Genomic DNA, 14,117 nt, shown 5'->3' with positions numbered 1-14,117 from the left:
GAATTTGTTTATAGGGTGCCAAATAAGATGTCTCAGCCGAAGGCACCGCCTGGAGGCCGGGTGTCCCATGACACGTGTGTCATTTGGCATCCATACTGTTTGCGCTTTCCGATATACACCCCCTCCCCGCTCAGCTCGTTGTCGCCGTGTGGGGGCTTAGTGGGCGGGTGCCGGAGTGTGATGCTCCTTGGGACAGTCCTCTGTCATTTTCTAGCCTTGTGCTCCTGCTGCCGTCCTCTTCAATTCTGCTGGGCACCTTTTCCTTTTCCTTCTGTTTCGTTTTTCTCCCCCCTCTTCTCCTATCTGCTTGCCGTTTCCTGCCGACCTTTTGCTTGTTCTGATTATTCCCTTGGTCTTCTTCTATTTTGGCGCCCGGGTGCTTGAGGAGGCATACTCTTGCACCCGTAGAACTGTAGTACCCGACGTCGCGAGCGAGGGGAACCTTTTATTGTCAATCCCCCTTTCGTCACTGAACCCGATCTCGACGGACTGTCGGTTTCTTAAGGTGGCGTTTGTGGGGCGTATACTCACGACGCACCCCTAGGAGGCCCCGGCAAGATCGGCGATAGCTTCTTGTTGCGTGTCCTGCCTCTAATTGTGGCTCCATGGTGGGTGTGGGGCACATTCGTGAATTAATTTTTCTTTTCGTAATGATGATGACCCCTGTTTCGGCTGTTTCTGGTTTACCTTCTCAGGCTCGTGGGGTGGGTGACCAAGCCCCCGAGTCAGTCCGTGTTGGAAGACCGGGCTCTGTAGCCTCCGCTGCATGGGGCCCGACCTTGCTCCTCCTTTGGCCTCTCTGACTCCTTCCCCTGGCTCCCCTCCCTCCTCTGTGGTTGGGTCGAGCCCCAAGCCCTCAGTGGTGACTACCTCGTCCCCTGGCGCGGCTCCTTCTCTAGTTGTAAATACTGCGCCTTTTAACCCCTCTCTCTCTGGGGGTTCTCACCGCCGTCCTCGTCACGGCCGCCCTCGCTCGATTCCTTCCAGTTCTGCTACCTATCAAGCCTTGTTTGGTCCCGCTTCGTGGGCCAAATATTTTGATTTCCTCCTTCTTGATTCTGCGCCTCCTGACGATTTCTCCCTCCATCGACATCTCGTTGATTCCGTGGATGCCTCGATTACTTTCAACCCCACTCGTCTCGGTACACGTGTCGTTGCTGCTCCTTCTCAGGATGCTGCTTCCCGCTTGGCTGCCTTATCCTGCCTTGGCGAGACCCCTGTTCGGGTCTCGAAGAACGCTCAGTTGAATGCCAGTGTTGGCACTATTTTGCTCCCGCCCCATGTTGCGACCGGTGTTCGGGACCTGCGCAACTGCCACGACGATATTCGACATATCCTTGCTGCCCTGGGCCATTCTATTCTCCAGGTGGACACGTTTACTCGTCCCCCTCGTGGTAGTCGCCGTCAACCCCTCCGGGTTGTGAAGATTACCTTTGATGGTAGGACCCTTCCACCCTCTTTCATTCTTGCTGGTGCCAGGTGCTCTGTCCAGGAGTACATTCCTTCTCCTCGGCTCTGCAACAAAGGCTGGAGGTTTGGGCATGGTGCCCTCCGCTGGTCCGTGACTGTCTCTCTCTGTCCTTTGTGAGGTGGCGAAGGTCACTTTAAGTCGGAGTGCACTTCTCCCCAGGCTCGTTGCCTTAACTGCAGTGAGGCCTATCCTACCTTCTCCCGTGCGTGTGTCCGTTACAAGCTTGAGGCAGCCGTCCTCAACTTGAAGCACCGGGAGTGTTTATCTTTTCCTGAGGCGAGACGCCAGGTTCGCCGGCTCCCGCCTTATGCTAATATCTCTTTTGCTCGCGTGTTGCGCTCTTCCTCTCCTCGTCCTTTCCGCGTTCCTCAGACTCACAACCGTTTCCGGGCCTTGGACCCTGATGCGCCCACTGCCCCCTCCTCTGTTCCTTTGGGTTCTCTCCCGAAGGATCCTCCTCCTGGTCCTCTGTCTGGGGTTCCCCTTCCTTCTACCCGGTCTGTCGTGTCTCTCTGTGTCTTCTTCCTCGTCTCCCTCTGTTCCTCCTTCCCATCCTTCCCCTCCGTCTCTTGACTCTCCCCGCCGCCTGTCAGTGCGGGCTGATGTCCATTGCTCTCCAAACGGCCGTCATGCGTGCTCTCGTTCAGCTTCTCCTGTTGAGACGCTAGAATCCGTTGCCCAGTACGTGGTTGCTGGGACACCTGTCTCTTTAAGTCAGAAGCGTAAGCCTGGCTCCTCTCCTTCCTCCTCCCCAGCGGGTAAGAAGGTTTCGCTTCCTTTCTCTTCTCGTCGTTGTCCATTCTTCAATGGACAACTCCAACTTCTGATTTCGCGGTTTTCGCCCCTTTGTGTCTATCTCCTGGAGCCGATGCTTGGTGCTCGTCCTGGTCGTTTTCTTGGCTATTCCTTTCTGTCATCCCCCCCCAGCTGTTGCTGGGCTTCTAATTCTTCTGCTCTTTTGATTCGTGCTGATGTTCCCTTTGTTCCTTTACTTTTTCCTTCGCCTCTCCATTGTTCTGCTGCTCGTATCTTTATGGGGAAATGGTACACTGTTTGTTCCATTTATCTCCCCCCGAGTGTCCTGCTTTCTCTTCCTGATTTGAAACACCTCCTAGACTCCTTGCCGGAGCCTGTGCTCCTGCTGGGTGACTTCAATTGTCGTCATTCTCTTTGGGGTGACGTTCTGACGAATACCCGGGGTCGCCTTCTTGAGCCGTTTCTCCTCTCTTCTTCCCTGTCTCTTCTGAATTCTGGTGAGCCCACTCATTTGGACTTTCGGACTCGCACCCTTTCTTGTCTTGATCTTTCTCTCTGCTCTTCTCTTTACTTACATTTCACGTGGCAGGTTCTTGATGACCTCCATAGAAGTGATCATTTCCCCATCCTTGTTTCCTTTTTCTCTTTTCGCCCTTCCCTCTCTTTCCCTAGGTAGCAGTTTGCTAAGGCGGACTGGACCCTATTTTTCCTCAGTGCTACTCTCTCTGACCTCTCCCTTCTGCCTCTCTCTCGCGCTCTCCTCCTTTTTTATGACACCGTCTTCAACGCTGCCCTCCGCTCTATCCCTCGCTCTTCCTCTCGGGGTCCACGGAAGTGCGTTCCCTGGTGGAATGCGGACTGTGCTCGAGCTGTCCGCTGTAAGCGTGCAGCCTGGAAGAGGCACCGCCGTAGGCAGACGACCGATTCTTTTCTTTTCATTCGGAAAGCGAGTGCGGTAGCCCGTAGGGCCATCCGTACGGCTAAACGTGAATGTTGGGCATCTTATGTCTCAACAATTACGTCCGAAACTCCTCTGGCCCAGATCTGGAAGCGTATCCAGAAGATAGCGGGTAAATTCGTTCCCGATGTTTCACCGGTCCTTCACCTCTGTGATACTCTTGTGGCGGACCCGTTGCAGGTCGCTTCCGTACTGGATTCCCACTTTTCTTCTGTTTGCTCTGGTCTTCATCTTCCCCAATCTTTTCTTCATCGTAAACCTGTCCTTGAGTCTCGTCCTTTAGATTTCTGCACTCGTCTTCAACTTCCCTATAATGATCCCTTCTCTCTCTCTGAACTTCGTTCTGCCCTGGCCCTCTGCGGTTCTACGGCGGCAGGCTCCGATGGTATTCATTATGAGATGCTTCGCCATCTCCCTCCGTGCACGTCTCAGTATTTACTGAGTCTGTATAATCGGATCTGGGAGTCGTCGTCAGTCCCTGAGGACTGGCTCGATGCCGTTGTCTTCCCTGTTCGCAAACCGCGGTCTCTGGGTACTTCCCCTAAGGACTTTCGCCCTATTGCTCTCACAAGTTGTGTCTGCACACTCTTTGAACGTATGGTTAACGTTCGTCTGATGTGGTTCCTGGAACACCATCACCTCCTCTCCCCTTCTCAATTTGGTTTCCGCAAGTGCCGCAGCACGTCAGATGTCCTGGTGAACTTGGAAGTCAATATTCGTACTGCTTTTGCTGCGAAGACCTCCGTTGTTGCCGTCCTTTTTGACCTGGAAAAGGCCTACGGCACCACTTGGAGATATCATATTCTATCTCAACTTCATTCTTTTGGCCTTCGTGGTCATCTCCCTCTCTTTCTCCGCAGCTTCCTCTCCCGTAGTTCCTTTCGGGTGCGCCTTGGTACCGTGCTCTCTGCCTCTTTTCAGCAATACGAATGTGTGCCCCAGGGTAGTGTTCTGAGCACTACTCTTTTTCTGATTGCCCTCAATGGTCTTCTTTCTTCTCTTCCTTCTGGTGTCTTCTCCGCTCTCTATGTCGATGATCTTACCCTTTGCTGTCAGGGTGATGATTCGCCTCTCCTTCAGCGCGACTTCAACTTGCAATTGATGCCGTGTCGTCTTGGGCCACCGATCATGGCTTCAAGTTCTCTACTTCTATGACTTGTGCCATGACCTTTACGCGGAAACGGGTTGTTCTTCGTCCCTCTTTGTCACTTTATGGTCATCCCCTTGAATACAAAGATTCCGCAAAGCTTTTGGGGTTATTCCTTGACACTCGTTTGTCTTGGTCTCCCCATATCTCTTACCTCCGTGTTGAGTGCTCTAAGGCCCTTACCCTCCTTCGGGTCTTGTCCCATACTTCTTGGGGAGCAGATAGGCACACTCTCCTTGCTTTACATTCCTCTCTAGTCCTGTCTAAGCTCGATTATGGTTGCCCTGCTTACTCGTCTGCTTCTCCTTCTACTCTTCGCCATCTTGATGCTTTGCACCATACTGGGTTGCGCCTCAGTTCTGGTGCTTTTCGTTCGACTCCCGTCCTTAGCTTGTATGTTGACACTGGCTTCCTGTCTCTCCAGGACCGCCGTGATCGCTACTGTCTTCGCTATCTTGCGCGGTCCTTGCAACATCCTTCCTCTCGCCTCTGTCGTGCTTTAACTTTTACCCCTCCTGCGGTTCCTGTTCCTCTTCACCACCTCCCTCTTTCTGTCCGGTTTTCTCGCCTCCAGGATTCTCTTTCCGTTCGTATTTCTAATGTTTCTCCTCGTGTTGTTCCTTCTTTGCCCCCGTGGAGAGTCCCACTTCCGCGGTTTTGTACTTCCTTGACCCGTATCACTAAAGCTTTTACCCCTCCTACGGTTCTAAAACGCCTTTTCCTTGAGCACTTTTCTTCTCACTCCCGCTCCGTTTCTGTCTTCACCGATGGGTCTAAGTCGGCGGACGGTGTTGGCTACTCTGTTGTTTTTCCTGATCGCACTTATATGTGTCGCTTACCTCCGGAGACTAGCATCTTTACAGCGGAACTTTATGCTATTCTCTATGCTCTTCGTCTCCTGCTTTCTCGTTGTCAGTCCTCCTTTGTAGTTGTTTTTGACTCTCGTAGTGCCCTCATGGCTCTCGGGTCCTTTAATCCAGTTCATCCAGTAGTTGTCGAGATCCAGCATTGGCTGTTTCTTGTTCACAGTAAATTTAAGTCGGTTGAGTTTTGTTGGGTTCCCAGCCATATTGGTGTGTCTTTAAATGAGCGTGCGGATGCTGCCGCCAAGGAAGCTGTCCGCTCTTGTCCCATCTCTCGTAAAGGCATTCCGTATTCCGACTTTTACCCGGTTATCCATTCCTCAGTCCTTACCCGTTGGCAGGCTTCTTGGTTGTCTGTTACTGGTAACAAGCTACATACTCTTAAATGTTGTGTTTCCTCGCGGCCGTCCTCCTTCCACCGTAACCAGCGGTGGGAAACAGCTCTGGCGAGATTGCGTATTGGCCATACTCGCTTAACCCATGGTCACTTGATGGAGCGCCGCCCTGCTCCTTATTGTCCTAGTTGCATTGTCCCTCTTACGGTCGTGCATGTCCTTCTTGAATGTCCTGACTTCCAGGACGAGCGTGTGTCTTGCTTTCCGACCGCCCCTCGCGGTCACCTGTCCCTCTATAGAATTCTTGGTGACTCGGATACTTTTGATATCATTCGCCTTATGCGCTTTTGTTCTCGTATTGGTATCCTTGGTGATATTTAGCGCCCTCTGATTATTTTGCGCATTTGATGGTGCTACATAGCCTTCCCGGTTTGGTGCCCTCCTTTGATAATTACTTACTTACTTTCCGATATACAAGTTTCCGGAGAAATATTAGTTGACGTCTTGCGCACAACGCTGCGCTGTGCGTGGATCAGCTGCCGCTGTGAACTCGACACCCCGCCCTACGGTGCGGCGAGTCTCCCTCTAATGTCTGCCTTTGTTTTCGTCGCCACTCCTCTCTACGGCCTGACACATCTAACACTTTTTACTTTCTTCTCCTCCTCTACATCAACGCCTCTCCCTACATCTATCCTGGTGCAGTAATCGGGAGGGTAAGTCCTTCATGCAAACTGCACCTACTCTCAAGAAGAAGAAGAGGTGCTTGAGTTTGTTGTGTTGTGCTTCACACTTTGTTCAGAATAGCCTTCCTTGTGGGGACATTGACCGTGTACAGACACGTGCAGCCTCCTATATTGTGGGAACCGACCTGTGAGATTTATATTTATTTAATTTTTATGAATTTATATTTACGTTAATTTATATACTTCGATAGCAATTTGTATAATGATAAGTGGACTGTATTTCTGCAATAATCTCATAATCTCACAAATCGATCCTCTACACATTAGGGGGGTTATTAGTTTATATATATGCAGCCAATCAAACTACAGTAACTACATACATTGAAGAGGTTCCTTATCTTATAGTACAGCAGGCTAGTCCACCAGGTATAACTAGGGTGTAGACACCAAATTATCCTCTTTGAGGTAGCTTCCATATCACCCAGTAACTGGTGCACAAAATCTTGCATCCTCGTCTTGACCTGTCAAAAGTGCGCTAGCTGTGAAGCCAGATACCTATATATGACAAGTATATCAGAGAAAACAGTACATGGAACATGAAGACCTGGCTTAATTACCTTTAGTTTGAGGCTTCCATGTGATCTAACCGGTTCACCCTATATAATGACATTAATGGCCACTAATGATAAATAATGGGTTTCGGAAAGAACACTTAACTTGATTTGTTGACAGCGTGTTGACAGATGGTACACCTTTGGTATCCATAACACTACGTCCAAGTAAAATTAACAGGAGCCGAATTTGCTCCCGTGTGAGCCTCTGGTCTCCTATAACAATGGCTGCCCTCCTTCCCCACTGACGCCTGGCCTACTTTGTCCAGATTTCAGAAAGTGATAGAAGGGTCACATTTACTCTACTTTAATATTGATAATTAAGTTAATTTATATAAGATGTTTTTATGATGGTAAAGTCCAAAGACTAATGTATTTAAGAATAATTCCCAGCAGAATAGCTGGTGAATTATAATAGTATGTGGTGATGATATCCCGTTTTCTTTAGACGGTAATTCCACTACAAGTTACGTTTTCTATGGGTAACTTGTTTATACAACACAGCTCTTATCTGTCTGTATGATATTATTATTAAATGGTGTCGGACTTTCCGACATAATTCCCCAGGGGGCTGCTCACGGGTCGAAGTCCTAATTAGAACAGACGAACACCGATACTCCTCCTTCGAATTATTAGATTAATTTGATGTTAGTAGTTAGTAAGCACACATTTGTGCGTCTGTTCGTACAGGACGGATGTCCCGTACTAGAGTTGCAAGGGTTAGAAGTCTAATGCGATTTCATTTCCCTGTCAACTCTTGAAAGGCTAATATTCAAGCCTTATTACATATTATTTAACCCAGAAGACTGGATGTGATCAAGTACTACAGTCAAGTATGATTCAGGGACTGCAGTGAGATCAGTGACATTAGATATAACTTGAAGTTTCTTCAGGTAACTGGTCACTGATATGTAAACACTGAGGCCCATGGAATACATCTTGATTAAATAATAAATGTATCAAATCAGTCATCAAATTTATTGGGGTTTAATTTAGTTAATTGATTCAGAAGATTGAATAGCTCATCATTAAAGTAAAGTATGGTTCTGAGACTGCAGTGGGTTCAGTGACATTGGTCGCAGTGACTTGTAGCTGTTTTAGGCTACTGTTCACTGATTTGCCACTGAGGCCTCATGAACTCATCTTCAGCTTCAAATGATGATACTAACATCAACCTCTGTTGGTATAGTCAACTGTAATCTCCTTAGTATAATGCTACTGGAGAAATATAATCAGCTGACAAATTTAGATTTCTACTGGTATTGTTTATCTGCAGGCATAGGTCTCCTCAGGCTTGATACTGGGCCTGAGAGTAATTTACCTCCTGCAGAGTTTAACATGGTTATACCCTGATATTTAGTAGGGCTACCGATGAATCGATGGCAATAGTCTGTCCCAACAAGGAGACCGAAGTCAGTGAGGTGATCAGACTTAATATTATCTGCCAATTTTATTCCTCTATTTCTCAGGAATTTGGCTGTTGCTCTCAGACCTTGAACTTGTAGGTCTACTGGTATTTTGTCCACCACAATGGCTTGTACTCGACAGACGTACCTGCCTAAGCGTACTGATGGTTGTACCACCTGGTAGACTTGAGGTCCTGCATCTGTTACAAACCCTGAGATGTTGAATGACATCTGGGCTACAGGCCTTAATTGTAATTCATCTGCCAACATTTTAGTGATATATGTTCTCTGGGATCCTTGGTCAAACAACCCACGGGTATGGACCTTGGCCCTCTTATTCAGGATGGTAATTTGGGCAGTAGGCAAAGTCGTATTACCTTTAGACTTTGCCGATTGGACACTCTTTGTTGGTTGCACCTTGCAGTACTGTACTGTGGTGGGAATGCTATCTTCCACCTTGGGGTTTGGAGACGTTGTTTTGGTGTCTCTGCATAATGCTGCATGGTGCTGACCTTTGTTACACCTATTACAGGTGTGTAATTGGGTCTCACAGTCGTTGATGTTATGTTTCCTGAGGCACCTCGTGCAATGTTGCAAATCTTTGAGTCGCTCAACACGGGCGTCACTATCAGGAAAATTAGGGCAGTGGTACATTGAATGTTTCTCATTGCAGAACAAACATGTTCCATAGCTTCCAGTACCCTTTGGTGTCACGTTCTTGGGTGACACAGTAACTATAGGCTTGGAGGGTCCCACTGCATATACGCCCACATTGCCACTGTTCCACTTTGGTGTTGAATTATATTGTCTAGATTGATTTGGAGTACCTTTGGTACTCTGGGGTTTACTATTATTGGTTTCTGAGGGTTTACTTGGTGGTTTTAATTTGTCATGTGTTCGTAATTGATGAACTACTGACTTTAAACCTTCAGATATTTCATTCATGGATAAGATACTTTTATTGTAATGAGCACTCATTTGTCTCAATATGTCCCTAGGTATTTTCTCCTGGACAATTATTTTCAAGACCCACTCAGCCCCGTTTGTATCTGCTGTCAGGCTGAGGGCATTGATCAATGATTCTATCTCCAGCTTGAAAACTTGGAGTGAATCAGCTGAAGCCTCCGGTGGGGGTAAATGCAACAGCTCATGAACTAAATGTGATGTTCTTACTTCTGGATCAGCATAATTATCCTTGAGGAGTTTTACTGCCAGATCATAGCCGTCATTAGTTAATCTCAGATGGGATACTACTGTTTTAGCCTCACCTGATAATTGACCTTGCAAATAAGAGAATTTACTACTCTTTGGTAAAGATTGTTTTGAGTCTACAAGGTCAACGAATTTGTTCCAAAATTCGTCCCAATCTTCCTCATCTTTTCCTGAGAAAGTGGGTAAATTAATTGGAGGGAGTCGAGCTTCTGCTTGACTCGTATTAGATGCAACTGTTGTTGTTGTTGCTGTTGCCTTGTTCTGGGCAATTAATTTGACATAAGGCTGTAACGTGGCCTGAGTGTGATCTTCATAATTCGCAAGATCAACCATAATGTCGTCTATTTCTGTTTCTGATAAATTGGTGTTGGCAAGTTCAGCCACATATGTTGCTATTTGACATTTGATTTGCTCAAATTTACCTGCAGCTGCTTGATAATAGCTTTCCAGGTCAGCATAATCAACTTGAGATTGTTGTGACAAATCTTCACATTTCTTGATCTGTCTTGTTAAGTGGCCTTTAAGACCTGCAAGGGTTCTTTTCATTCTCCCTGCATTATCCATACTGGCTCGTTGGTGAAGCCTTGTGGGGCTTGTACTTGGGCTGCTCATAATACTGAACAAACACTAATGGTAGCCTAGGGTAAATTCTGAACTCACTAGGCAATAATCCTACCTCTACTAGAGGTTAGCACTTAAAATTAATACACATTATATATATACAATCATACACACTAATGATTTGAGTGATAAACCAGTGTCACTGGAAGTACCTTTAGGTTAGCTCTTCTATATCACCCTAGGATGGTAGAGACACTAATTAATCACTCAAAGGTGTAATGATCATAAGTAATTTATTATATATACAACTCAACTCGAGTTGATAAAAATTACAGCCAAAACAGGGTCTGGACCATTCATTAATGGTGTTAGGTTGTTCAATATAGTACAACTGACTATTGTAATAATGGGACTAGGATGAACAATAATAGATCAACTAGTCATATCCTACCCTGTTGTGGGTTGGCAATTAGTAAATATTATACTGTGATCACTAGTGCAATATATATTAAATAATTCTCTATTTTGGAGAAATAATATACACAATTATTGATAATAGCCTCTTAATTAGCCTCTATGAAACTTCTAATATTATCTAGAAGTATTAAATATTATTAGTGACCTCGCGAAATAAAGTCCACAAAATTCGTAGATAATCTCTCGCGAAATGTAACACCACGAAATCCGTGAACAATCTCGCGAAGACACAGTCACTAATTTGGCTGGATTCTATATTAGCGCTGTCATTTCACGAAATAACACGCCACCAAATATCTGTGGGTGTGCATGAAACCGCTGACGAAGCTGAACTGGGCTGAGGGAGGCTCCTGAGCTCCCTCGAGGCTACGCTGCCGTCTTGACTGCTGGCTTTGTTTAAATAACACTGCACTAGTATATATAATGAATCCACTGGTTAACTGGTTCATCCGGTACTAAGATGACCAAATGTGGGTTCATAGGACCGAATATTCCGGTTCCGAAGGTCCAAATAATGTGGGAACCGACCTGTGAGATTTATATTTATTTAATTTATATGAATTTATATTTACGTTAATTTATATACTTCGATAGCAATTTGTATAATGATAAGTGGACTGTATTTCTGCAATAATCTCATAATCTCACAAATCGATCCTCTACACATTAGGGGGGTTATTAGTTTATATATATGCAGCCAATCAAACTACAGTAACTACATACATTGAAGAGGTTCCTTATCTTATAGTACAGCAGGCTAGTCCACCAGGTATAACTAGGGTGTAGACACCAAATTATCCTCTTTGAGGTAGCTTCCATATCACCCAGTAACTGGTGCACAAAATCTTGCATCCTCGTCTTGACCTGTCAAAAGTGCGCTAGCTGTGAAGCCAGATACCTATATATGACAAGTATATCAGAGAAAACAGTACATGGAACATGAAGACCTGGCTTAATTACCTTTAGTTTGAGGCTTCCATGTGATCTAACCGGTTCACCCTATATAATGACATTAATGGCCACTAATGATAAATAATGGGTTTCGGAAAGAACACTTAACTTGATTTGTTGACAGCGTGTTGACAGATGGTACACCTTTGGTATCCATAACACTACGTCCAAGTAAAATTAACAGGAGCCGAATTTGCTCCCGTGTGAGCCTCTGGTCTCCTATAACAATGGCTGCCCTCCTTCCCCACTGACGCCTGGCCTACTTTGTCCAGATTTCAGAAAGTGATAGAAGGGTCACATTTACTCTACTTTAATATTGATAATTAAGTTAATTTATATAAGATGTTTTTATGATGGTAAAGTCCAAAGACTAATGTATTTAAGAATAATTCCCAGCAGAATAGCTGGTGAATTATAATAGTATGTGGTGATGATATCCCGTTTTCTTTAGACGGTAATTCCACTACAAGTTACGTTTTCTATGGGTAACTTGTTTATACAACACAGCTCTTATCTGTCTGTATGATATTATTATTAAATGGTGTCGGACTTTCCGACATAATTCCCCAGGGGGCTGCTCACGGGTCGAAGTCCTAATTAGAACAGACGAACACCGATACTCCTCCTTCGAATTATTAGATTAATTTGATGTTAGTAGTTAGTAAGCACACATTTGTGCGTCTGTTCGTACAGGACGGATGTCCCGTACTAGAGTTGCAAGGGTTAGAAGTCTAATGCGATTTCATTTCCCTGTCAACTCTTGAAAGGCTAATATTCAAGCCTTATTACATATTATTTAACCCAGAAGACTGGATGTGATCAAGTACTACAGTCAAGTATGATTCAGGGACTGCAGTGAGATCAGTGACATTAGATATAACTTGAAGTTTCTTCAGGTAACTGGTCACTGATATGTAAACACTGAGGCCCATGGAATACATCTTGATTAAATAATAAATGTATCAAATCAGTCATCAAATTTATTGGGGTTTAATTTAGTTAATTGATTCAGAAGATTGAATAGCTCATCATTAAAGTAAAGTATGGTTCTGAGACTGCAGTGGGTTCAGTGACATTGGTCGCAGTGACTTGTAGCTGTTTTAGGCTACTGTTCACTGATTTGCCACTGAGGCCTCATGAACTCATCTTCAGCTTCAAATGATGATACTAACATCAACCTCTGTTGGTATAGTCAACTGTAATCTCCTTAGTATAATGCTACTGGAGAAATATAATCAGCTGACAAATTTAGATTTCTACTGGTATTGTTTATCTGCAGGCATAGGTCTCCTCAGGCTTGATACTGGGCCTGAGAGTAATTTACCTCCTGCAGAGTTTAACATGGTTATACCCTGATATTTAGTAGGGCTACCGATGAATCGATGGCAATAGTCTGTCCCAACAAGGAGACCGAAGTCAGTGAGGTGATCAGACTTAATATTATCTGCCAATTTTATTCCTCTATTTCTCAGGAATTTGGCTGTTGCTCTCAGACCTTGAACTTGTAGGTCTACTGGTATTTTGTCCACCACAATGGCTTGTACTCGACAGACGTACCTGCCTAAGCGTACTGATGGTTGTACCACCTGGTAGACTTGAGGTCCTGCATCTGTTACAAACCCTGAGATGTTGAATGACATCTGGGCTACAGGCCTTAATTGTAATTCATCTGCCAACATTTTAGTGATATATGTTCTCTGGGATCCTTGGTCAAACAACCCACGGGTATGGACCTTGGCCCTCTTATTCAGGATGGTAATTTGGGCAGTAGGCAAAGTCGTATTACCTTTAGACTTTGCCGATTGGACACTCTTTGTTGGTTGCACCTTGCAGTACTGTACTGTGGTGGGAATGCTATCTTCCACCTTGGGGTTTGGAGACGTTGTTTTGGTGTCTCTGCATAATGCTGCATGGTGCTGACCTTTGTTACACCTATTACAGGTGTGTAATTGGGTCTCACAGTCGTTGATGTTATGTTTCCTGAGGCACCTCGTGCAATGTTGCAAATCTTTGAGTCGCTCAACACGGGCGTCACTATCAGGAAAATTAGGGCAGTGGTACATTGAATGTTTCTCATTGCAGAACAAACATGTTCCATAGCTTCCAGTACCCTTTGGTGTCACGTTCTTGGGTGACACAGTAACTATAGGCTTGGAGGGTCCCACTGCATATACGCCCACATTGCCACTGTTCCACTTTGGTGTTGAATTATATTGTCTAGATTGATTTGGAGTACCTTTGGTACTCTGGGGTTTACTATTATTGGTTTCTGAGGGTTTACTTGGTGGTTTTAATTTGTCATGTGTTCGTAATTGATGAACTACTGACTTTAAACCTTCAGATATTTCATTCATGGATAAGATACTTTTATTGTAATGAGCACTCATTTGTCTCAATATGTCCCTAGGTATTTTCTCCTGGACAATTATTTTCAAGACCCACTCAGCCCCGTTTGTATCTGCTGTCAGGCTGAGGGCATTGATCAATGATTCTATCTCCAGCTTGAAAACTTGGAGTGAATCAGCTGAAGCCTCCGGTGGGGGTAAATGCAACAGCTCATGAACTAAATGTGATGTTCTTACTTCTGGATCAGCATAATTATCCTTGAGGAGTTTTACTGCCAGATCATAGCCGTCATTAGTTAATCTCAGATGGGATACTACTGTTTTAGCCTCACCTGATAATT

The sequence above is a fragment of the Procambarus clarkii genome, chromosome 34 (assembly GCF_040958095.1).
Source record: "Procambarus clarkii isolate CNS0578487 chromosome 34, FALCON_Pclarkii_2.0, whole genome shotgun sequence".
NCBI lineage: Eukaryota > Metazoa > Arthropoda > Malacostraca > Decapoda > Cambaridae > Procambarus > Procambarus clarkii.
This window is presented reverse-complemented; position numbering follows the sequence as displayed.